The following is a 27,226-nucleotide window of genomic DNA, read 5'->3' as shown; positions in this document are numbered from 1 at the left end:
TTAGAGGTCATTAATAGGGATGTGCTGACCATTTCAGGTTTGTGTTAGCTGAATTCAGCCAAAGCCCGATCTTGAAAGTTTGGGTTTGGATAACTAAACGTGAATGCTCACCCCCACCATTAACACCTAGTACTGGCATTGTGGGTGTTATCCACAGGGGGTTGAGTTGGAATGCCAAACTTCTTGGTGAAACCCAAATTTGGGTCCGGATTACGTGGGGATTATATGCGGGTTTGGATTCGCTCATCCCTAATTACTACTTCCATTTACAAATTTCTAGCCCTCACAAGTCCTATTTAAAGACTAAAGGTCCTCATGCACCTAAGAGAAAAGATTCCCCATTATGGAGGAGAGATAGTCTATGTGGATATGTTGGGATAAAGAAGGATGAGCCTGTGGAATTAAATGCCGAACCAGAAGGATAACCACAGAGATCTCAGGCAGGGGCTCCCTCCCCTCTCTCTAATGAAAACACATGCATGCTCGGCATACCAGTGTATGGAGGTGTTAGAAGGAGTAACTGTATTCTGCCTGACAGCTATTATTGGTTTTCTTAATGCTGAAATTTTTGGGAAATAAAAATTAAAAAAAAAATCGATTATGACAGCAGGGACGTCACAAAGACGATGTATAAACGAGGGCTAAAGAATTCCCAGGCAATGAGTTTCCCTTCTATATTTATATGATACTGAATGGAAATAAGAGGCAGATTTAACACTTTGATGCGTGGATAATGTGACACGGGCTTCAGATTTTCAGAATGATCAATGTGAGTGGCCAATGTGAGTGATGAGGAAGCCAGGGGAGTGATGGATAGAGACTAGTCCAGTGTGGATGTGATGCGGTTACTGTATAACCCAGCACAGAATGTCCCTACATGTTTAGGAAGTCATCTCTTGTCTCTCATGTCACCGACTGTCCTGCATCCACAAAGCAGTGCCACCTGTCTCCATTGTCGGCTCACTGATCTCCTACAATCCGTTTCCTCATACTACTATTTTTAGATTCTCTCTTTAACATTTTTATTGCTACTTGTGATTCTTACTGTGTAAATTTTAACAGAGCCGCTGCTGGAAGATGGATTGGAGGAAGTTTCCTGTCCTGTCCTATTGCTAGAGATCTTCACCGGATACATTGTGGATGGATGACTTCTGTAGGTAGGTGGTCAGAAGTTTTTGCCTATTTTTTTACAGTCAGGTAGGAAAATATGTTAATAAATGAGATCCCTCCAATATGGGCCAGGCTGTATATACTGTCCTATCCCAAAAATAAGACAAGGTGTAATATTATTAAAGTTTCTATGAACAAAATTCTACATTCATCCTTGATAAAAAAAAAATTAACATTTAATGAAACGTTAATGAAACCCCCACATACGGGTCTGCTGATAAAAATCCAGCGGTGTGGGCACAAATTCTGCTCAGCTTAGTTCTATGTCAGTGCCGGCCCCTTGTAGAATCCAAACCTGTCGCAGGCTATAGCTAGTGCCTATGCCTCTTCGTGGTTTGGCACCGGCCCCTCTCCCAGCGCAACCAGCAAAGAAGGCAGAGTAATAATGATACAGTAACAATAATCTTTATTAATATAATTATTTACAAATCATAAGGGACATATACAAATAACATAAGACATTACACAGAACAAACAGTCATATGGAACAATAGGAGTGAGGGCCCTGCACCCAAGAGTAGATGCAATTCCCGTCTTCCCGTCGCTGTTTATTGCGACTAAATCATGGCTTGTACTCCAGTATTCAGGCATGCAAGCCACGATAAACCCCCTCATAATCATATCATCATCTTCTGGAGTGTCATAATAATTCCCCAAACCCTCAGTTCCATTGTGGATTTCTGGTGACTCTATTGACTTTAGAATCATTGGACCCAATTTTTCATGTCCAGTAGGGGAAATTCCTTAAATTAGCCTCTCTTCTACACGTAGCTTCTTCTGTTACCATTACATTTGTCAGTTCCCTTCTTCTCCTCCTCTTTCTCTATGCTGCACAGTTCTCGTGTCATTTTAAAGAATCTTTAATATCGCACAGGGATGCGTTTCTAAGTTGCACGCGAACTGTGATTTCAACAGTTAAAATGATAGTCGGGAACGGGATCTGTATATCGCACTCCTGTGGATATACCTGGTTCTGGGGCAACTAGAAGCACAATCCAACACAGAAACACAATTAAGCAATTTTTTTTAATTACACCAGAGCTATATTTCTAGATAACACTGTTTAGAAGATATAGCCTTTTTTTAAGCTAGGGCTTATATTTCAACCCTACTCCGAAAAAGCTGAAAGATCATGCGCTAGGGCTTATTTAGGTTAGTTAGTTAGGTTAGGTCCTGTTTTCGGAGAAAGACCGATTTGTGAATAACATAAAAGGGTGGGGTGAGGGACCCTATGGATCGGCCTCTTACATGTCCTCCAAGACAAGATGGAGTATGTTATTTTCTCTCTTACCTTGCAGTGTAGACATGAATCCGACCATAGAAAACATCTGAATGAGAATTGTTCCCAGTGTCTATACCTGAGATATAGCCATTAGATTGTAAACCTGATAAGGGACAAGGATAGCAATCATTGTACAGCGCTACGAAATATGTTGGCACTTCATAAACAACAGAAAGCAATGGTCATCTATGTCTTTATCTGGATACAGAATCTAATTGTCCCAATAATCAGTTTACGCCAACCAGTGTCTCCGCGTCCCTGTCCTGCTTCCTCTCTTTGTAGAAGGGGTTAAAACTCCCTTTGTTTCGAGTGCCTATGTGATGCTTTATTTGCGCACATCGTCGCCTTATTCTTAAAGCACCTGGCTCTCTCTTCCCTTTGTGTCATTTTGGAAATAGAAAATACAAGCACAGCACTTTTCCATCGCTTGTCCCAAGCTGCCCCCAAACTGGAGGTCTGTGATTCCCCCCCAAATTCTTCCCTCTCCTCTAATTATTAACTTACAAACTCCAGCTCCTTTTCCCAAATTCACACAGCAACACAGTACATCTCAGATAAATTGTGGCATATCTGATGGTACAAGGGGGGGATAAGCGGCGCTCACATCCCTGATTATAATATTCTTGGCCGTACCTCATTGCAATGAAATGACCAAGACAAAATAAAGAACATTGAACGCAATTGAGGTGATGGGGCTTCTTGTGCTTCAGAGTTTCATTATTAGTACTAATAATATATTTGTTTAATTTTTTTTATGGTTATTTATGAATTTTTTTGTGATTCGGAGCAATTTGCTTAATTCTCAACATTTTAGGTCATTGTAGATCATATAATATTTTATAGAAATATAACATGATCCATTGTGTAATACAAGGCCTCATAGATATGTCCATAATATGGTACCTACCGACGCCTATGGTACTCATTGGAAGTGGTCATTTAGGAAATGAATTGAAAATAATATGGCTGCCTACCGTTTGTAAAGACCATTCCAAAAATTGGAAAATGTGGAAAATTTGTGACATATTTTGTGGAGTTTTATGAATTTAGCTGTTTCTGAGCGAGGTGTGCTGTGCTCAGGGTGGCCCTAAAACTATGCTGGGTTCACTTAGCGCCGTTTCCTTCTTTACTGAAGAAATATAGGTACAAAGCAATAAAATCCAATCAAATGCTGACTTCTTAAATCCCCATATCAACGTCACAGCCTCTTCTTCTGGTTGTACAGATAGACTGGCAGTCTTCTTCTTCAAGCTCTGTTCCCTAACTGCAGACACTAAGGACTGGGACTATTCTCTTTCTACCAAGGGATGAGTGGTTCAGCACAAAAAAATGACAACGTAGCAGGGGGCATCCTCTACACCTAAAGGAGAGGCAGCTCTACCATCACCATAGACAGGGGGCATCCTCTACACCTAGAGGAGAGGAGGTTCTACCATCACGATAGACAGGGGGCTTCCTCTAACCTAAAGGAGAGGCGGTTCTACCATCACCATAGACAGGGGGCTTCCTCTAACCTAAAGGAGAGGCGGTTCTATCATCACCATAGACAGGAGGCATCCTCTACACCTAGAGGAGAGGTGGTTCTACCATCACCATAGACAGGGGACATCCTCTACACCTAGAGGAGAGGTGGTTCTACCATCACCATAGACAGGGGGCATCCTCTACACCTAGAGGAGAGGTGGTTCTACCATCACCATAGACAGGGGGCATCCTCTACACCTAGAGGAGAGGAGGTTCTACCATCACCATAGACAGGGGGTATCCTCTACACCTAAAGGAGAGGCAGTTCTACCATCATCATAGACAGGGGGCATCCTCTACACCTAGAGGAGAGAAGGTTCTACCATCACCATAGACAGGGGGCATCCTCTACACCTAAAGGAGAGGCAGTTCTACCATCATCATAGACAGGGGGCATCCTCTACACCGAGAGGAGAGGAGGTTCTACCATCACCATAGACAGGGGACATCCTCTACACCTAGAGGAGAGGAGGTTCTACCATCACCATAGAAAGGGGGGCATCCTCTACACCTAGAGGAGAGGAGGTTCTACCATCACCATAGACAGGGGGCATCCTCTACACCTAGAGGAGAGGAGGTTCTACCATCACCATAGACAGAGGGCATCCTCTACACCTAGAGGAGATGAGGGTCTACCATCACCATAGACAGGGGGCATCCTCTACACCTAGAGGAGAGGCGGTTCTACCACCACCATAGACAGGAGGCATCCTCTACACCTAGAGGAGAGGTGGTTCTACCATCACCATAGACGGGGGGCATCTTCTACACCTAGAGGAGAAGAGGCTTTACCATCACCATAGACAGGGGGCATCCTCTACACCTAGAGGAGAGGAGGCTCTACCATCACCATAGACAGGGGACATTCTCTACACCTAGAGGAGAGGAGGTTCTACCATCACCATAGACAGGGGGCATCCTCTACACCTAGAGGAGAGGAGGTTCTACCATCACCATAGACAGGGGACATCCTCTACACCTAGAGGAGAGGAGGTTCTACCATCACCATAGACAGGGGGCATCCTCTACACCTAGAGGAATAGGTGGTTCTACCATCAGAGTTTTTATTGGCTCATGGTGAGTAGCCCTGTTGCCAATTTTTCAGCAGCTGAAGCTCAGATGGGGTTGAATGTTGCAGAGAGTGTGTTTGGTTTGTGGTTCCTATGCTATCTCTGTCTCATTCTTTTAACTGCATCATCAAGACACAAAACTTGGACAAGAGTGATTTGTCCGATACAACTCTTAGGGGGATTCACAATCATTTTGAGACCCCATCAGTTCCAGAATCTGTGTCCGCCATTAGGGAAATAGTAGTACAAGGCGTTGGGGGCCAAGCTAAGGGCTATCTTTCTCCATGGCCCATTTTTCTTTTCTCTCACTTCTTACCAGTGCCCCCCAAACTCTACTTCCTAGTACTCTTTGTTAGTACAGAATCCAAATATTCCTGATTTAGTCCTTATGGGGCACCTAATCACATGTTAGGGTGCTCTTTAGTTGTTGATGCTATGTATCACACCCATAGAAGTAGAATACAATTACATTCATACATCCTTCCCATATGTACACCAATATTCCCTAAAGATCTCCAGATGTGAGGACATGTGAGCGGTCACGTTGCTTTATCCATCTCCAGATCATCTACTCTACCATATACCTTATGTACGGTACATATGGATATGTGTAAGCAGAGCAAAATCTTGTTTTCTTGTATAAAGGATAAAATCAGGGGATTCCATATGACAAATGCGGAGCCTACAACATATATGACAGGTTAATTTATCTGTACAGTTCTCTGACCTAATTATGAATGTAGATTGTATGGAGCCGGGTACATGCGAGCGGGCACACTACATGCTTAGCATCCTCGCCTTGGTAATAGAAACTTTTTGGAAGGGGTGTTAAGTGGAGGAAACATCAGTCTTCATCCAGCTCCACTCAGCATCCACCCTCCCTCCAATCAATCACCAGGGGACGGAGGGGGGGATGAAGCGGGAACTCTGGGGGCCGAGCCCACTGGTCTCTCCAGGGCCATTTATCACGTTCTGGGGGAAATAATGGAGCGTTAATAGACTGCGCATCATAGAACCTTCTTTTAATTTCTTTCTTTTTTTCCCATTTCCCAACTAATTTTTACGAAATGAACCTGATCTGCAGAGAGGGGAATGCTGGGTGATTCCTGGCAGTCTTGGCTATTTGTCAATGTCTGTGGAGCAAACGGCACCAGATTTATGGTGGAAGGAGAAAGAAAACACTGTTATGTGGAAATTACATACACATACATACCTATATATTGTATATACTGTCCATACACTCTAATTCTTTACATATATATATCTTTACATATATATATATATAGATTGCAATATCTATCCATCTATCTATCTATCTATCTATCTCCTATCTATCTATCTATCTATCTATCTCATATCTATCTATCTATCTATCTATCTATCTATCTATGTGGCTGTTTGAATAAATCCATTTGATCCTCACATGCTGCAAATTTCTTATCTTGACAACTTATATTTTGTCTCTCTCGCTCTTATGTCAGACTATGGGGCGATTTATCAAAAAACTACAGAGAAGTGTCCCGTGTAACAGCATAGAAGAGAAGTGAGTGGGGGAGAGACAGTACAGAGAAGTGTCCCCATGTAGCAGAATAGAAGAGAAGTGAGGGGGGGGGGGAGACAGTACAGAGAAGTGTCCCCATGTAGCAGAATAGAAGAGAAGTGTCCTGTGTAGCAGGATGACCACACTGGTGTCTGTGGAGGATACTGGCCAGAATTACAGGGGGGCAACAGAAGATCGGCACTGAGGGATCCCCTCCAGGAGAAGCCACTGCTGAGGAGGTCACTGGGTGCTGGGTGTCACACACCTGGGTGCTTCTCATCTGGGTGAGGGTTATTCTCATCCTGGGTTGCGGGAGAGAAGCAGAGAGGAGCTTGTAGCAGGATCACATGTAAGTGCCCGGTTCTAACATTGCACCTAAAATAAAATGCAGTCGCAAAATCATCCTGTGACCCACAAGTGATTAATAAGAGGCTTGAACTCAACTCGTCTGAGATGGTTGTAGCTTTTGATAATTCTGACGCAACAATGCGCCTCATATAGGTGCAAAAACGAAACTAAAGCGCCTCAACTGTGATACATCTGGTCCACTATATAAAGAGAGTGCATGTTTTCCTCACTGAAATTAAATCAGAATAAACCTTTCCACGTGCTATTTGACGTATACAAAACGCCTGAGGGTGCGTCCACACATTGAAGTTAAAACCGCATCAATAAAACCCATCAGTTTTGAGTCGTTTTTAGGTGTAGTTTCTTATTTTAACAGTTTCTTACTTACTGAACATGTTTCCCGATCAAAATCAAATTCACCTGTCCAGTTCATGTCTTTAATAATAATAATTCTTTATTTATATAGCGCCTACAGATTCTGCAGCGATGCACAGAACTTGCCAAAGGTCCCTGTCCCCATGGGGCTCACAATCTAATCAACCTACCAGTATGTTTTGGAGTGTGGAAGGAAACCAGAGGACCCAGAAGAAGCCCACGCAAACACAGAAAGAACATACAAACTCTTTGCAGATGTTGATCTGGATGGGACTTGAGTCCAGGACCCCAGCACTGCAAGGCTGTAGTGCTTACCACTGAGCCACCGTGCTGCCCCTATTCACATGTGAAGTTAACATAACTGCACTCAAAACCACCTCAAAACTGATTGCGATGCAGTTTTAATTGCAACATGTGACCGTACCCTAAAGAAATCGGCCAACATATCAGGAAGAGAATTGTGGGAGCGACGATTCTTGGGAAAATGGTGCCTAGTGGAATGTAAGGGTATCGGTGCTGACACTGATCATGGATGTTACCGTTTGGGGTGTGAGTTTGGGTTCGATACCCGAACCTGAACAGAGTTTTCAGGTTCTGAATGGGTGCGCTCATCTCTAGTTATAACCCTTCTTGTCTGAATCCTGAGATACATATTTAAAGGGCACCTACCACCACAAATCTACCTATAAAGGTAGATCGGGTGGTAGGTGGATCAATAGGACGTGAGGATAGCCCTTTTAAGGGCTAATCCTCACGTCCACACACGGTTTCGATAACTTTCATTATCTTTATATTCAAATTTCCTTATGCGGCTACTGGGGCGGGGAGTAGCCGCATCTGAGGTTACATGAGGCGGCTACTCCGCGCCCCGGTAGCCTCTTTTCTCCTCCTACCGAAAATCTTCGGCGCGCAGCTACGAGGAGCCCGCGCCTGCACGGTCACTTCTCCGAAGCCGGAGCTGCACAGCCGGAGCTGCAGACAGCAGATTCGTCGGACGAGGGCGCGCAGACGTCCTATTGATCCACCTACCACCCGATCTACCTTTATAGGTAGATTCGTGGTGGTAGGTTCCCTTTAAAGAATTCAGGATTCTGAAAAAGCTGTGTCCCCCAGCTCTAATACATGGACTGTATAAGTTTTCATCCATTTGTACCGGAAAGAAGAAACAAATGGCATAAAAATTGGCGTTTTGGTTACTTGGGCTGTAATAAGGGCCACATTTATCATGGCTGAAAACAGGCCTACAACCCGGGACTTAGTTGCAAATCCCGACCAAGAGCTGGGAATTGCGACTTCTCTGCCCTTTTCATCGGTTGGGCCTCCTGATAGATCCGGTGCATGTCCCATGGTGTCTACATTACAATTAGTAAATAGGAGTAAATGCAGATATGGACCTGTTTGCTATATTTGTTGACACCAGATATAGATATGAATACATATGGTGACACCAGATATAGATATGAATACATATGGTGACACCAGATATAGATATGAATACATATGGTGACACCTGATATAGATATGAATACATATGGTGACACCTGTTATAGATATGAATACATATGGTGACACCAGATATAGATATGAATACATATGGTGACACCAGATATAGATATGAATACATATGGTGACACCAGATATAGATATGAATACATATGGTGACACCAGATATAGATATGAATACATATGGTGACACCTGTTATAGATATGAATACATATGGTGACACCTGTTATAGATATGAATACATATGGTGACACCAGATATAGATATGAATACATATGGTGACACCAGATATAGATATGAATACATATGGTGACACCAGATATAGATATGAATACATATGGTGACACCAGATATAGATATGAATACATATGGTGACACCTGATATAGATATGAATACATATGGTGACACCTAATATGGGCATATATGTTGACACCTTATATAGAGATTGGTATATATGGTGACACCAGGTATAGGTACATATGGTAATGCCATCATAGCTATGGGTACATATGATGACACGAGATAAAGAAATAGATAGAAATAGATAAACAGATATAGACAAAGGTACTTTTGGTGACACCAGATTTATGTATATATGGGTACATATGGTTGAACAGTATGGGTCATAAAACAGCAAACTAAATGACTTTAAATCTTTAAAACCAAATGTATTGCTAAAAAAAAAGGTGAAGAAATTCCTCCCAGGGCCCTAAGGGTTAACCCTTCTCCTCCATGTGACAGCCCCGCACATTAATTAGCCATCTCGGAAGGACTAGCACAGCTAATTATTCCTGTTTCTTCCCGGGCATCCCAGCCAATTCCTGGCATTTAGTGTGACAGTGAGAGCGGGTAACATTTTGAGAGCTGACATCTGGAAAGATAAATGATGCTGTTTGGTCCTTAAACAAACTATATTTATGTCACATCACAAGTTCCCCGGATTTAGTTAGAAAACGAATAGGAAATTAAATGCTTCTGTCTTTTTTATTGCTTCTTCATTACCTGTGATACTCCCAGAGTTTGAAGAGTTTTATTTGATTATTTCCATTATCCATATATTCTGTGGGGTGAGTAAGAATATCGGATATTGGGGCTCATTTACTTACCCGTCCTGAGGAGTTCACATAAAGTGCATTGTCTGACGATCATGCATTGTGCTGCGATTCACTAAGATCGTGCGCCCGATATCCTGCATGTGTCGCTTCCCCGCTCAGGTCCGACAGAGTCCACCTTCTTCTTCCTGGTGCATGTTAGCGCTAGATCTTGCGACACAATTTATAAGTTAAATCCCGCGCTCAGTCCGAATCGTCTGTCGGCACGCCTCCAATTTGTGTTGTACGGAAGCCGGCGCAGCTGTGCCAAAATCCGATCGTGTGCAAGACAATCCCCTGTTAAATATTTGTCACAGCCGTGCAAAACCCAAAAATGTTGCTCTAAGAGACCATAGAAATACATGGGGCTGTGTTATCGCTTCTGAAGTAATGGCCAACGCAGGGTCAACAACCGCAGTGTTGGGCACGTGCACTTACTATAACAGATATTTAACTTTATACAAGTGACTAGTGGTGATCCTTAGTGCAGATACTATGTAAAATATGTTTTTATAGTCAATACAATGCATTATACTGACAGATACCAGAGTTGGAACAAGCAATGCTCTCCACTATCATGGGGCCCCTATAGAAATATTTGACAAGGCATAGGCTGAAGAAAGCAGGGCTTTACTTATAGATCTGAGTGTTAAAATGTCACAGCTGAAATGCCAACAGAATAGTGGCAAGAGTCCCCATTGTAACTACAATGAACTTTACAGAGATAATACACACAGTGATGTCACAGTACAGGGATAATACACACAGTGATGTCACAGTACAGGGATAATACACACAGTGATGTCACAGTACAGGGATAATACACACAGTGATGTCACAGTACAGGGATAATACACACAGTGATGTCACAGTACAGAGATAATACACACAGTGATGTCACAGTACAGGGATAATACACAGTGATGTCACAGTACAGAGATAATACACACAGTGATGTCACAGTACAGGGATAATACACACAGTGAAGTCACAGTACAGGAGATAATACACACAGTGATGTCACAGTACAGAAATAATACACACATTGATGTCACAGTACAGAGATAATACACACAGTGATGTCACAGTACAGGGATAATACATACAGTGATGTCACAGTATAGGGATAATACACACAGTGATGTCACAATACAGGGATAATACGCACAGTGATGTCACAGTACAGGAATAATACACAGAGTGATGTCACAATACAGGTATAATACGCACAGTGATGTCACAGTACAGGAATAATACACAGAGTGATGTCACAGTACAGGGATAATACACAGAGTGATGTCACAGTAAAGGGATAATACGCACAGTGATGTCACAGTACAGGAATAATACGCACAGCGATGTCACTGTACAGAGATAATACACAGAGTGATGTCACAGTACAGGGATAATACACACAGTGATGTCACAGTACAGGGATAATGCACACAGTGATGTCACAGTACAGGGATAATACACACAGTGATGTCACAGTACAGAAATAATACCCACAGTGATGTCACAGTACAGGGATAATACACACAGTGATGTCACAGTACAGGGATAATACACACAGTGATGTCACAGTACAGGAATAATACACAGAGTGATGTCACAGTACAGGGATAATACACAGAGTGATGTCACAGTACAGAAATAATACCCACAGTGATGTCACAGTACAGGGATAATACACACAGTGAAGTCACAGTACAGAGATAATACACACAGCGATGTCACAGTACAGGGATAATACACACAGTGATGTCACAGGACAGGGATAATACACACAGTGATGTCACAGGACAGGGATAATACACACAGTGATGTCACAGTGCAGAGAAAATACAAACAGTGATGTCACAGTACAGGGATAATACACACAGTGATGTCACAGTACAGGGATAATACACACAGTGATGTCACAGTGCAGAGAAAATACAAACAGTGATGTCACAGTACAGGGATAATACACACAGTGATGTCACAGTACAGGGATAATACACACAGTGATGTCACAGTACAGGGATGATACACACAGTGATGTCACAGTACAGGGATGATACACACAGTGATGTCACAGTACAGGGATAACACACACAGTGATGTCACAGTACATGGATAATACACACAGTGATGTCACAGTACAGAGATAATACACACAGTGATGTCACAGTACAGGGATAATACACACAGTGATGTCACAGTACAGGGATAATACACACAGTGATGTGACAGTACAAGGATAATACACACAGTGATGTCACATTACAGGGATAATACACACAGTGATGTCACAGTACAGGGATAATACACACAGTGATGTCACAGTACAGGGATAATACACACAGTGATGTCACAGTACAGGGATGATACACAGTGATGTCACAGTACAGGGATAATACACACAGTGATGTCACAGTACAGAGATAATACACACAGTGATGTCACAGTACAGGGATAATACACACAGTGATGTCACAGTACAGAAATAATACACACATTGATGTCACAGTACAGAGATAATACACACAGTGATGTCACAGTACAGGGATAATACATACAGTGATGTCACAGTATAGGGATAATACACACAGTGATGTCACAGTACAGGGATAATACGCACAGTGATGTCACAGTACAGGAATAATACACAGAGTGATGTCACAGTACAGGGATAATACACAGAGTGATGTCACAGTAAAGGGATAATACGCACAGTGATGTCACAGTACAGGGATAACACACACAGTGATGTCACAGTACATGGATAATACACACAGTGATGTCACAGTACAGAGATAATACACACAGTGATGTCACAGTACAGGGATAATACACACAGTGATGTCACTGTACAGAGATAATACACAGAGTGATGTCACAGTACAGGGATAATACACACAGTGATGTCACAGTACAGGGATAATGCACACAGTGATGTCACAGTACAGGGATAATACACACAGTGATGTCACAGTACAGAAATAATACCCACAGTGGTGTCACAGTACAGGGATAATACACAGAGTGATGTCACAGTACAGGGATAATACACACAGTGATGTCACAGTACAGGAATAATACACAGAGTGATGTCACAGTACAGGGATAATACACAGAGTGATGTCACAGTACAGAAATAATACCCACAGTGATGTCACAGTACAGGGATAATACACACAGTGAAGTCACAGTACAGAGATAATACACAAAGCGATGTCACAGTACAGGGATAATACACACAGTGATGTCACAGTGCAGAGAAAATACAAACAGTGATGTCACAGTACAGGGATAATACACACAGTGATGTCACAGTACAGGGATAATACACACAGTGATGTCACAGTACAGGGATAATACACACAGTGATGTCACAGTACAGGGATAATACACACAGTGATGTCACAGTACAGGGATAATACACACAGTGATGTCACAGTACAAGGATAATACACACAGTGATGTCACAGTACAGGGATAATACACACAGTGATGTCACAGTACAGGGATAATACACACAGTGATGTCACAGTATAGGGATAATTCTTACAATGATGTCACTGAACAGAAGTAGACATTGATATTAAATATCGCAGGTATATGAAAAACAGTAACATCTCAATAAAGCTGTGGGATTTTAGATATAGATGAGGGTATCAGTGGGGGACTCTTAACTACCAGACATTTACGGCATATTCAGTAAATCTACCAGAAATGTCTTTCATGGGAAAGTGAAAAGTCATCATAAGTCATATTAACCAGTCACTGATTCCACAGAAATCACGGAGAGACAGTGATATCACTGCACATGGACGATAATCACTATCACTAATCGTCTCAGTGGGATAATGTAACCTGCCCCGGAAACACTCCTCTGTTCTGGCCCATATCTGTGTATACAGTGATATCAGTGGTGTCCCAGAGAGAGGGAGGAGGGGGATGAAGACCCTCGTCCTTCCCTTTCCCCCTTTGGGGTGATGCAGCATTGCCTGACACCGCTCTCCCCCTGTCCCACCTTGCTCTTGGTTCCTTCCTCTCTGGTTAGCCAGGAGTGGAAGTTTGCATTTGGGGGCCCCATGATATAACTTTGTTTAAGCCCCCCAAAAAGTCAAATCCACCCCTGCATCTAAATCCACCCCCATATTTGAGAATTGCCCCCAGCAGCCGGTGCCGAGCTCTCCATCAGCTTAGAATGCAGTTTGTTACATCAATGATACTTTATTTCTGAATCATATTGAAGAGTTTCCAAGTTGTTTCTGTTACATATTAATGTAGAATCGGATGATACATGATATTCCGGGTAACAAGTATAGCAAAGGACATGACCTGAGTCAGATCATTCCTCAGAAAACACTGATTGCGAAACCCCCCAAAAGTAAAATGATCACAATTCTTTGTTATGATGACTTTCTCTTCAAGAAAAAGCAGAACTGATCTGTTTTTAGGAATCACCTCATGGTATCAATGATGCCCTCAGAACACCCTGTATGCTTAGACTTTAAGGTGTTTTCAATAGGTCATCAATGCGGGTGCCACACTCAGCACCCTGGCTGTTTTACACTGTTTTATAGTAGGGTGTTCCCACGAAAGAAGTGCAACATCCCCCACTGGGGCCTAGCCTTTTCTTGGGGCCTGGAGGCAGCCAGGGCCCAGAATACCGGAGTGGCTGGTGGTTGCGACCTAGGGCGCGCTGATGTCACGGTGCTTGGTGTGGGGAGCGGAGGGCTGTCCTACAGCCTGGCAGGTCTCCAGCAGGTGGTGTGTGCAAGAAATATCGAGGGAGAGGCTGTTGTACTGGTTCTCCCTGGGGCAACCTCTGAGTGTCTGTAAGATAGGTTCCTGGGTAATGGATGGGGAGCCCGTGGTGGTAGACAGCCGTATCCAGGGATCAGACGGAGGCAACGTTGTGCAAATCAACTAACAGTTCTTTATTGAACAGCAGTCAATGGCCAAAATGGGTAACAGCAGATTCTTTATGCTGGAAAAGTCATGGAGAGCCGGTCCGCAGGAAAGGTGCACGCAGCCTGATAGTAGATGCAGACTGGGCTGGTGCAGATGGAACTGAGTCCAAGTGGTGGAAGCTGCAGTTCTGGGCTTAAGTCTCATGACTTGCCCTGGGTGCCAGGCAGTAGGCCTGAGGCACTAGTAGTTCCTGGGATTAATGGCTGTGGCAGCACTGAAGATGTGCTGCTCACTCTCCTTGGGATCAGACCATGTGCCAGTACTGAACCTGAAGACTGAACCGTGTGCTCACACCCAGCAGGGGATTTTATACTCCCCCTGGTCAGGTGGTAGCACCTCTCCAATCACCTTCCAGCTTTCATAACAGACACTGGTGTCATTACATACACCAGTTAACTGTTGCATTGCCAGGCAGTATATACAGCTGCAATTACAAGTTCCACGTTCTAGAAACATCCTGGAGGGTTCATGGCTCCCCCTAACAGCTCTAACATGGCTGCTATTAGCAACTACCAGCCTGCCTATAAGTTGTAGATGTATAGATAATAGCTGGAATACTCAATTTCAGCAAACACCTCCAGAATGACTTGGAACATCTATTACTAGCTGGTAATATTTGGTATATGTGTTTTCATCCTTACGACCTTCTCCATTGACTCGATTGATGAGACGTGGAAGTAGAGTCTGCTTTTTTTGCGCCTGATCATGGCTCATATGAACAGAACTTACATCACTGTAATGAGGTCACATGATCCTGTGAACCTCTGAACTAAAGTGTAAAGTGCTCACAGCATCATGTCAGTGCTTTACGGCAGAGCTGCAATAGATCCGCAGCCCACAGTATCCTATATCATAATAGTAGTGTACTTTAATTTCATAAAAACCATGGTCACAAATGGGAATGCGAGTAACACAAATATTATACCTCTTATCCCGACTAAGATGTTATGAAAGGGCCTGGGAAAGTCTTAAAGAAAAGCCCAAGAGGAAACATAATGTAACCCCCCCCCCCCCCTCCGCACTTACTTCTTGCAGTGAAGGATATTTACTACTTAAAGGAAGCAGGTAGAGGGAGGGGGAAGTGCTGAGGGAAGCTACTGCATGGAGGGGCTCTGGTAACACCTCCCAGAGCCCTTCAGGCTCATTAGTATAATTTTATAGGCTGATTTTAGAAGGAAGGATGCAATAGATAACAAATATAAGAAGATTATCACAGTCACGGTGTCTGGACATATGAGTAAGTGTCCCTGGTTTATCATGTTGGATTCTGATGGTAGATTTCCTTTAAATAAAATTCCTTCTTGTTATAGATTTCCCTTCTTTCTCTTCCTCTTGGCTTTACTATCAATTCCATGATGCCTCAGCACAGATTTGCATGGCCATTTAGACATAGCCATCTTTGGGATTCTACTCTCCATCTATACTCACTATATCAGAAGTATACAGTCAGGGAGGCTGAGCTGTGAGCTCTTTATGTGTCAGGAACCTGAATAGTTATTAGTTATTGTTGTTGTATTATTGTTATTAGATGTTGTGATAGGAATTTCTGCCTCCTCGTGGGGAGACTGTGGGGAAAATTCCTTTATACAGGAAGATTTAATGTCCGTGATGGGTGACTGATATAAGCCAATGTATTCGCTGGTCGAAAAATTTCGGTACAAATGTTACATTTTTCAGGCATCAAATCTTCCGAATCTTCTCTGGTTTGTTTTTGCCATTGTTTTTTAATTGGTGACTGGCTACTACTGTCATTCATATAAAGACGCATGGGACGCAGTGATGATGGAGCACATGGAAAACTTTACTTTTTACCTTATCTCAAGGCGAAGGAAAGTTGCATAATTAAATAGCTACATGTTAATAATGCAAACATATGTCTAAACAAAATACCATTGCAGTCCTTACACCTACCCCTTATGGTTTTTATGTACCTTTTCTGTTACCCCCTCCCCCACTTTCTAAGGTAACAATTGAAATGACTATTGTGTCGCCTCCTCTTTTGTCTAAATTCCATTGTGATTATAAAAACTCGGCTAAGAGAGGGAACAAAAGAACAATGTGTTGTACATGAGTGCTCTCTATCACTTGCAAGCTTGTAATTACATCTCATTACCATGTTTCTCACTGAACTCCTAGTTTTCACTGTATTAGAGGCAGATTTTAAATGCAGTCCCTAAAACAAAGTCGTAAAGTTGTAACACAAACTTATTTGAAGAGAAATAGCTGGAGAAATATCTTTCAATAGTTTCAAATTTCTTAATATTGGTAAAAGATTAAATAGTTGTGTTGCTGTTCTTTGGTACAAGGAAAAAGGGGTGGAGCCGTGACAACGTTTTCTTAGTTTTCTATAGAAAAAAAGGAAGATGGAATGTATATTACTGGACATAGAGGGGGTTATTTATCATAGAATGACAGCCCCGACGCTGCTGCGGCGCAGCCGGATACATCAAGATGCTCCACAGCATTCGGCGAGTGCGCAGGTGCCGGGACTGTAAAACGCCCCTTGCCCCTTGTTGACCACGCCCACCCTGTGACTGACCACACCCACCCTCTGGCTGTCTGTGCCCCCCCTTGCTTCACAACCCTTGCATGAAAGTGGTGGATTAGGTAAAATAATTGCAAGTTCTAGCAATAAGTGGCATTTGTGATTATTTCAGGGATCCTATGCCCCTGGCGTGGTGCAGAAGCCCTGATAAATTGGATGCCTAGTCCAATCATCCCCTTCAAAAATGATCAAGGCAATGATCATACACTGTGCTAAAACCAAAGAATGAGGACAGTGAAAGAGCCCCCTACAGACATGGAGGCTGGGTAATTATCCTCTAGACCATGTAGACCCAGATGTGGCCCTAGATGGAAGGAATTGCTCATTATCTTATGTATAGTAGGGACCTATCATAATGGTGGTCGCTGTGATGGATCGGGATCGAATATCAGGTATCATGCATTAGATTGTCAGCCATAACCCCCGCAATCAGGATAATGGGGTTCTTATATCACACTCTTAAAAAGTAACTTAACCTTTAATGAAAATGTTTTATTATTTCTGAAATGGATAGGAAAGGTAATAAAAGTAAACTTTGTGATCGACTTTGTTACATAAAGAAGCTTCTCTGTGGATTTTTTTCTGCTCTTTCTCCTGTAGTGGGCAGTGTATTTTAAAGCCTTCTGAGCTCCATTCACTTCTGACAGATAAGAAGATTAAAGATTAACTTTTTCTATACTTTGAGAATATTTCCCTTGATTATTCAGCTCACTGTGGAGACTGGACTATCCAGGAGTGAAGTCATCAGACAATGTATCAGGTTTCTTTATCTCTCTGCTGTCAGTGGATACGGGACAGAAAGCTGATTTATATAAACTGCTAATTACAGGAAGGACTTCTGATGCCCAGTGTTTCCTCTATGATTTCCTGTTGTGACCCCGGTTCTGTTATTGACTCTGTTCCCGTGCTGCCTGCCCTGATCAATCTCTATGTCCCGACTCTGATCCTGTGCTGCCTGTCCTGACCTCGCCTTGGCCACCACTGAGGACAAAGTCGTGCCTGTGTAACGACCTGGTTGTACCACACCAGCAGCAAGTCCAACCCGCTTTGCGGTGTGCTTTGGTGAAAACCGGGTACCACTTATATTCCGCTCCCAGGTGTCGGCTTACGTCATCATCCGCTGTGGTCCAGTGGGTCCACTACCCCTGGTGCCTGACAATTCCTACTTGCACCCTCATTCCTTAACTGTGTTTGTCATGTCCTGGTAACATCTCTTGGTAAAAGCCCTGAAATACATTGGGGCACATGTATTATCGCATCTGTGCCAAAAAAATGCCGGTATTTTAATGTTTTTGGCACAGAACTGTTGTGGATCATTTATAATGAGTTTGCGCCAGAAAGAACAGATGTTTTCGACTATCCCGACACCTCCGTCTTTTTTGGCACAAGTGGGCGTGGCCTAACGTTTCCACATTATCCTCCACATTTATGTGTATTTTGTCTGCATTTTTAGGCGCAATTTTTGGCGCACAATAGAAAAAAAAAAATTGGTCTGAGAGCAAAATTAAGGCGCAGTCCATGCACCACTTTAATACATCGGGCTGTGCTTTACGGAGACTGATCTCCGATGCCGACAGTCGTCCTTGTGGCACAATTAGTAAATCCCCCCCATTATCTTAGTTATATGCAAATTACCTCTGAGGATTCTGGGGCATGGGGTAGCCTTGCTGAGCACCGGGAGCAAAGGCCACATCCAGTAGCCTTTACTGTTCCATGTACCTGCTCGTCCTCGCAGCGCTACTCATCTGGCTTGGCACTGCTCCGGATGCATTGAAGATACACGCGTGCGCTCTACGTAAACTGCAGTTTGGGGGCAGGTGCAGGTGGGACTTGCAGCACTTTGAGGAAGCATATGTAGGCGGCACAGCAAAGGCTACTGGGCCATGGAGGAGCCTTAGTTCCCGGCACTCAACAAGGCCACCCCTTGCCCCAGTAGACTTTAAAGTAATTCAAATATGACATAGATAAAGTTTCATAGCAGGACATGACAAATACAGTTTAGGGATGAGGTTGTAAGTGAGAACCCACCATCAGATCTACTTTTGTATGTAGATTCCTGATGATAGATTTGTTTTTGCATAAAATCCATTTATCCCCAATAACATGGGTGGGGTTGAACGACTGACACTGATGGTATATACACAGGGACCCTCAGGGATCTAGAAAAATAGGAGACTATAATTTCCCTTCAACGGTCAAATATGATTTTGAGGATAGCTGTCCTATAAGTCATCCTGGAAGTCATATATAAAGGGAACAGAGCAAAAACAAGATAAATTTGTACCTCCTCATATCTCATAACGATAGTAAAGCTGTCCGAGGACGCACCTTATGACCTGTGAACCTATTGGTCATGGACTTTTCAGTAGATAAATACTACTCATTGTAAGATTATGATGAATCTTCTCCGATGATTTATCATGTGTTACTATCGATCATTAGCATGTCTATGGTTAGCGGGGATCACTCAAGCAGGCTGTACATGGAGCTCAGCAGGGAAGACTCCTCATCGTTCTTCTTAGCTTTCTTCTCTGGAATGCTCAGATTAGCGAGAGCCTTGAGTATCCACCGCTTTCCAATAACAGTATCCAGGACACATGGATCTGAAGGTCTCGGAGGTCCATTATCTTTTCATCATGTCTACGCTCATCATCAGGTTACTCACTATCATCCCACAGCTCAGCGCGGTCAGATATAGATAGTCTGCCATAAGTTCATCACGTCATTTGTCAATACCACGGTAATCTGTAGCATCAATAACGTGACAATGTCTTTGACGTCTACATATCAGCTATTGACTTTCTTGTTCGTGTCCAAACGACGGCAGCAATGCTCTGGGGGGTTTGTAATAAACCGCACATTAATTCCTCTTGACCCATAGAGCGGTGATGTATGCCGCTGACAGCTCTGTGGGTGTATGAGGGGGAGGACAGCATAATGTCACCTGCTTCTCAACTTCAGTATTCATGTACTCAACACAGGAGCCAATCTGTCCTCACAGGGTCCAGCCAGCACATCAATAACAAGCTAGTTAAACTTCTACCGGCCCCCCGTGTGAGGCTTTAACTGGACTCTCCAGACTGAGCAAGACCCAAACATCTTGTCCCCATCTGTTTCCTGGTGACAGCTACATTGAAAAGCAAAAGAATGGACAGAGGAACGAGGGAGTGGGTGGATTAAAGAGGAGGACAGAGGCTAAATGAGCAAGACAGAGCTGTCTGTATGAGGGCAATTATACTGTTAAATGGAATTAGAGGCATCTGTAGGCTAAATCTTTATCCTTTAGGGAATAATGAGCATGAAATGGAAATGTGTTGGGAGTTTATATGTCCCTGATATGGTTTTATAAGGATTACGTTAGATGACCAATTGTAGCAATAGATATTATGTAAATCATGCAAAATGCTGCAAAAATGATCATATCCATTAGTGGGAAAATATATTGTTTAATAGTCACTATGATCAGTGGGAAAATGTATCTAACATTTATCCTACAACAATGATTGCTATTATTGTGCATGTAAATAATTGATTTGAAGAGGGAGAGTTATCGGGAGCAGAATTTATTTTGTGGGGCTGAGAATCGATGATCGTGGTGGTGGTTGATCGGTGGTGGTTGTGTAAGTTGTACATAGAACTAGGGATGAGCTGGTTTGGCAATAGGGTTTGGCTGCCATGGCTGGTTGCTAGGGTCACCAATTTTCCGGATTGGCTGTTCTAGGTCAGGTGGCTGACTCCAAATGCCAAACCCGACCATTGGATCCGCTCATCTCTACTTATTACCCAGGGCTTTTTATGTTGAATCAGTTTACCCAAGACTCTTTATAACATGTCAAGATGTAAATTCTCATAAATTACTGCAAAAAGGTGACAGCAACTTTGGCTTGATACGTCACGGACCCTTCTGAATAAACTATTTTGAAGGCCCAGTCCTGACATATCCAGAATTTGTTCACTTTGGCTTAAAGGAAAATTACCATATCAAATCTAGTTACCCAAGTGGTAGTGGTAGGTTCCCCAAGATGCTGACAGTGATATTAATTAGTACAATTATCAGCTTCTTCAGTAAAGAGTACCCTAAAGTGCTACTGGGGGCGTCACCCTAACCTTTGCGAGCTGTGGGGGCTTTGGATTATACATCCGAAACACTACTGGGATGACCCTTTGCATGGATGCGACGTCTGAAGCTGGCACATGTGCAGTGACAGTGACAGGACGAAACTCATTGTTTTTTAAGTTATATCCTTGTTCGTGATGTGATGTGTGGATGATTTTTTATACTTTATGAAATAAACTACAAGTTTTAAATGGATTTCCATGAACGTGGGCGTCCCAGCAGTGCTCTAGGGGCCAGAAACAGGCATAGACCCCAGATCTCACAGTGGCTAGGGTGACGCCTCCAGTAGCACTTGGGAGTAATCTGCATATTACAAAAAGTCTTTGTGTTTTCCCTAAAGGAGCTCCTGATTATACGATTCAATATCACTGTCCCCTGTGGTATCTACCACTGGATCTACTTGGGTAACTAGATGGTAGGTTTCCTTTTAATCCTAAAAAATACCATTGTGTTGGAGGAAACCAGATACACACATAAGAAGAACACATAAACCTCCTGGAGATGTTGTCCTTGGTCGGATCAGCATCCAGTATCGGTTTCTGCACTGAAACTTAATCATTTTTCATCTGAAATGCAAAAACAAATAAACATGGAACAAAAACGAATGAAAAAAAAATTGGGGACGGTAAAAACACACCCTGTATTTACGATGAGGATGCATCATGATCTTTTTCATTTTTCTTTAGATGATTATACAAAAATTTCTTTTTTTCCTCTGATTTATCTTTAGGAAAATATTGATCTGATTGATCAGTGCAAACACCTCGAAGGTCATTTATCTTTATTTTTCTTTTTCTTTTTTGGCGCATTACACTTTTTGCGTCTTTTTGGGGACACATTGAAATTTGTTTAGCGCCAGCAAGACACATTTATCTCCTATTACAGATGTGCTAAATGTCGCCAAAAAAATTCCAGAGGAAACCATTCTCAAGGAAAACTTAGAAAATGTAAAAAAAAGACTTGAGACATTTGTGTGACATTTTTTAGACATGTCTCAAAAAGAGATCTGAATACAAAAATGCATTTAACACAAAGAAAAAGTGAGATTGATAAATTACCAAAGTAACAGACGGAAAAAAGACAAAAGGCAAAAACTAGCTAAAACAAACAGATAAATGTATAAATGCCCCCCGCCCCTCTCTTGTATCATCTACACCAGCTTTTAATAATGATGTACAATGTAGCAGACACCCAAAAAGACTATTGAAGTCCATTTATTTCTGATGGGTCCATGTTCATGGACTTTGTATGCCTCATTAGCATATGGATTAAATTGGGAATATCTCAGAAAAGGGATAATAGAAAGAAATAATAAAGGTATAGATTGGATCTTCTACTTTGTCTGATATTTCCCAGCATCTTGTTTCTGGATGTTACTAAAGGAATCTCCAGAGTGGGAGCTAGCATGACGTGACAGATCAAATCTCCGTACGAATGTGCTCTGATACGTAGTTGCTGGTGTTAAACATCACAGAGCAAAGTGTCACCTCTTATATAAGTTCTGGTAGATTCTGTGCTTCCTGCTCATGTGATAATATATTCAGAAGCATCTGCTCTGTGTACACTCCGCTAAGTGTCTGAAGACTTACCCTCCCTGACACTGATACATATGCCTACCTATAATAAACTAGGCTTGCTACACGTTGATATGTAGAGATATGTGTTTCCCATAGCGTGTGAGCTGGAAAACTGGTCAGATTTAGACAATTCTTCTAATATAACAATGCTGGCCATACACCTTTGACAGCTATTCCTCTAGACAACCCATACACATGCATGCTCAGCAAGCATGGTCACACATGCATTCATTCTTAATGGTGGTGGGTGGGGGAACTTATTAGGTGCTAAACATGCCTGATAAAAAGTTTACACATGCTGAATTTTACATTATTTGTTGAGGAATAATTAGGTCACCTCTAGAGATGAGCGAACATGCTCGTCCGAGCTTGATGCTCGGTCGAGCATTAGGGTACTCGAAACTGCTCGTTACTCGGACGAATACTTCGCCCGCTCGAGAAAATGGCAGCTCCCGCCGTTTTGCTTTTTGGCGGCCAGAAACAGAGCCAATCACAAGCCAGGAGACTCTGCACTCCACCCAGCATGACGTGGTACCCTTACACGTCGATAGCAGTGGTTGGCTGGCCAGATCAGGTGACCCTGGGATAGACTAGCCGCTGGCCGCGCTGCTCGGATCATTCTGTCTCTGGATGCCGCTAGGGAGAGAGCTGCTGCTGGTCAGGGAAAGCGTTAGGGTGTTCTATTAGCTTACTGTTAGGCAGGAGTGATTCTCAAAGAACCCAACAGCCCTTCTTAGGGCTACAATAACGTTCTACTTTTTTTATTTTAATTTGCATCTTTTACCATTTTGTGAGGAATTAGCAGGGGGACTTGCTACCGTTGTGTTTAGCTCTTAGTGGCACACATATCCATAGCAAAGACCGAAGTGGGAAAATTCAGTAGGGGTTGGATTTCTATTAGGCAATAACTCAGTGTCATCTCATCTGGCATAGTAGTGTGCTTCCTTTGATACTTGGCTAGAAAATAGCCATAGGAGAATACAAACAGCTTCTTGAAGCCTACAGTAGCGTTCTATATATTTGATTTCTGGTTGATCTGCTGGTGGCTGTAGTTTCTGCAGTGCATGTACTTGCCAATTCTGAGCAATTTGTAGTGAGACTTGCGACCGCTGTGTTCTGCGCTTAGTGGCGCACATATCCATAGCAAAGGCTGAAGTGGGAAAATTCAGTAGGGGTTGGATTTCTATTAGGCACTAACTCAGTGTCATCTCATCTGGCATAGTAGTGTGCTTCCTTTGATACTTGGCTAGAAAATAGCCATAGGAGAATACAAACAGCTTCTTGAAGCCTACAGTAGCGTTCTATATATTTGATTTCTGGTTGATCTGCTGGTGGCTTTAGTTTCTGCAGTGCATGTACTTGCCAATTCTGAGCAATTTGTAGTGAGACTTGCGACCGCTGTGTTCTGCGCTTAGTGGCGCACATATCCATAGCAAAGGCTGAAGTGGCAAAATTCAGTAGGGGTTGGATTTCTATTAGGCAATAACTCAGTGTCATCTCATCTGGCATAGTAGTGTGCTTCCTTTGATACTTGGCTAGAAAATAGCCATAGGAGAATACAAACAGCTTCTTGAAGCCTACAGTAGCGTTCTATATATTTGATTTCTGGTTGATCTGCTGGTGGCTTTAGTTTCTGCAGTGCATGTACTTGCCAATTCTGAGCAATTTGTAGTGAGACTTGCGACCGCTGTGTTCTGCGCTTAGTGGCGCACATATCCATAGCAAAGGCTGAAGTGGGAAAATTCAGTAGGGGTTGGATTTCTATTAGGCACTAACTCAGTGTCATCTCATCTGGCATAGTAGTGTGCTTCCTTTGATACTTGGCTAGAAAATAGCCATAGGAGAATACAAACAGCTTCTTGAAGCCTACAGTAGCGTTCTATATATTTGATTTCTGGTTGATCTGCTGGTGGCTTTAGTTTCTGCAGTGCATGTACTTGCCAATTCTGAGCAATTTGTAGTGAGACTTGCGACCGCTGTGTTCTGCGCTTAGTGGCGCACATATCCATAGCAAAGGCTGAAGTGGCAAAATTCAGTAGGGGTTGGATTTCTATTAGGCAATAACTCAGTGTCATCTCATCTGGCATAGTAGTGTGCTTCCTTTGATACTTGGCTAGAAAATAGCCATAGGAGAATACAAACAGCTTCTTGAAGCCTACAGTAGCGTTCTATATATTTGATTTCTGGTTGATCTGCTGGTGGCTTTAGTTTCTGCAGTGCATGTACTTGCCAATTCGGAGCAATTTGTAGTGAGACTTGCGACCGCTGTGTTCTGCGCTTAGTGGCGCACATATCCATAGCAAAGGCTGAAGTGGGAAAATTCAGTAGGGGTTGGATTTCTATTAGGCACTAACTCAGTGTCATCTCATCTGGCATAGTAGTGTGCTTCCTTTGATACTTGGCTAGAAAATAGCCATAGGAGAATACAAATAGCTTCTTGAAGCCTACAGTAGCGTTCTATATATTTGATTTCTGGTTGATCTGCTGGTGGCTGTAGTTTCTGCAGTGCATGTACTTGCCAATTCTGAGCAATTTGTAGTGAGACTTGCGACCGCTGTGTTCTGCGCTTAGTGGCGCACATATCCATAGCAAAGGCTGAAGTGGGAAAATTCAGTAGGGGTTGGATTTCTATTAGGCACTAACTCAGTGTCATCTCATCTGGCATAGTAGTGTGCTTCCTTTGATACTTGGCTAGAAAATAGCCATAGCAATAGGATAGGATTGTTTGGTTCTAAAAACTCAAAAAAAAACAAAAAACACAAAAAAAAACAAAAAACACAAAAAAACACAAAAAAAAACAAAAAAAAGTAAAAAAAAAAAAAAAGTTATAACTCTCATTTTAAAAATGTTTAACCCCAGGGCTAGGGGTAGAGGACGAGGGCGGGGACGTGGGCGTCCAACTACTGCAGGGGTCAGAGGCCGTGGTCCTGGGCGGGGTGAGACACCACCTGCTGATGAGGGAGCAGGGGAACGCCGCAGAGCTACACTCCCTAGGTTCATGTCTGAAGTTACTGGGACTCGTGGTAGAGCACTGTTGAGGCCAGAACAGTGCGAACAGGTGATGTCGTGGATTGCTGACAATGCTTCGAGCAATTTGTCCACCACCAGTCAGTCTTCCACGCAGTCCACCCATGTCACCGAAATCCCCACTCCTCCAGCTCCTGCACCTCAGCCTCCTCCCCCCCAGTCTGCCCCCTCCCAGGAAAATTTGCCATTTGAACCGGCATACTCTGAGGAACTGTTTTCTGGACCCTTCCCACAGTCACAAACCACTTGTCCGGTTGCTGCTGAGCAATTTTCCGATGCCCAGGTTTTCCACCAGTCACAGTCTGTGGGTGATGATGACCTTCTTGACGTAGTGGAAGTGTGTAAAGAGGTGTCCGACGATGAGGAGACACGGTTGTCAGACAGTGGGGAAGTTGTTGTCAGGGCAGGAAGTCCGAGGGGGGAGCAGACTGAGGGATCGGAGGATGATGAGGTGACAGACCCAAGCTGGGTTGAGAGGCCGGGTGAACACAGTGCTTCTGAGACGGAGGAGAGTCCTCGACCTGAACAGGTTGGAAGAGGCAGTGGTGGGGCCAGACGGAGAGGCAGGGCCAGAGCTGGTGCATCAGCGCCACTGTCAACTAGTGAAGCTCCCGTGGTGAGGGCTCTTGCGGCGAGGGCTAGATCTTCAGAAGTGTGGAGGTTCTTTAAGGAAACACCGGATGACCGACGGACTGTGGTGTGCAACATTTGCCAAACCAGGCTCAGCAGGGGTTCCACCACTACTAGCTTAACTACCACCAGTATGCGCAGGCATATGAATGCTAAGCACCCCACTCAGTGGCAACAAGCCCGTTCACCTCCGGCCGTGCACACCACTGCTCCTTCCCCTGTGTCAGCTGCTAGTCAGCCCCCTGCCCAGGACCCTGGCCCAAAAACCCCATCGTCGCCTCCACGATCCTCCACAGCATCCACCAGCGTTCAGCTCTCCATACCCCAGACGCTGGAGCGGAAACGCAAATATAGTGCAACCCACCCGCACGCCCAAGCCCTTAATGTGCACATCTCCAGATTGCTTAGCCTGGAGATGCTGCCCTATAGGCTAGTAGAGACCGAGGCCTTTCGCAACCTC

General features: G+C 43.3%; 1 long non-coding RNA gene across 1 annotated transcript in view; it reads left to right on the top strand.

The window, feature by feature from the left end:
- The window catches only part of LOC140064865 (uncharacterized), an 88,413-nt gene that overhangs the window by 44,191 nt on the left and 16,996 nt on the right, over positions 1-27,226 (top strand). The window contains exon 2 of the long non-coding RNA XR_011847821.1: positions 1,063-1,157. This is a non-coding gene — a long non-coding RNA (uncharacterized lncRNA). The remainder of the gene's footprint in view (positions 1-1,062; positions 1,158-27,226) is intronic.

Source organism: Engystomops pustulosus, chromosome 6, assembly GCF_040894005.1.
Source record: "Engystomops pustulosus chromosome 6, aEngPut4.maternal, whole genome shotgun sequence".
NCBI classification, from domain to species: Eukaryota; Metazoa; Chordata; class Amphibia; order Anura; family Leptodactylidae; genus Engystomops; species Engystomops pustulosus.
Note: the sequence above shows the minus strand (reverse complement) of the source record. Positions and strands in the feature narration are given on the sequence as shown.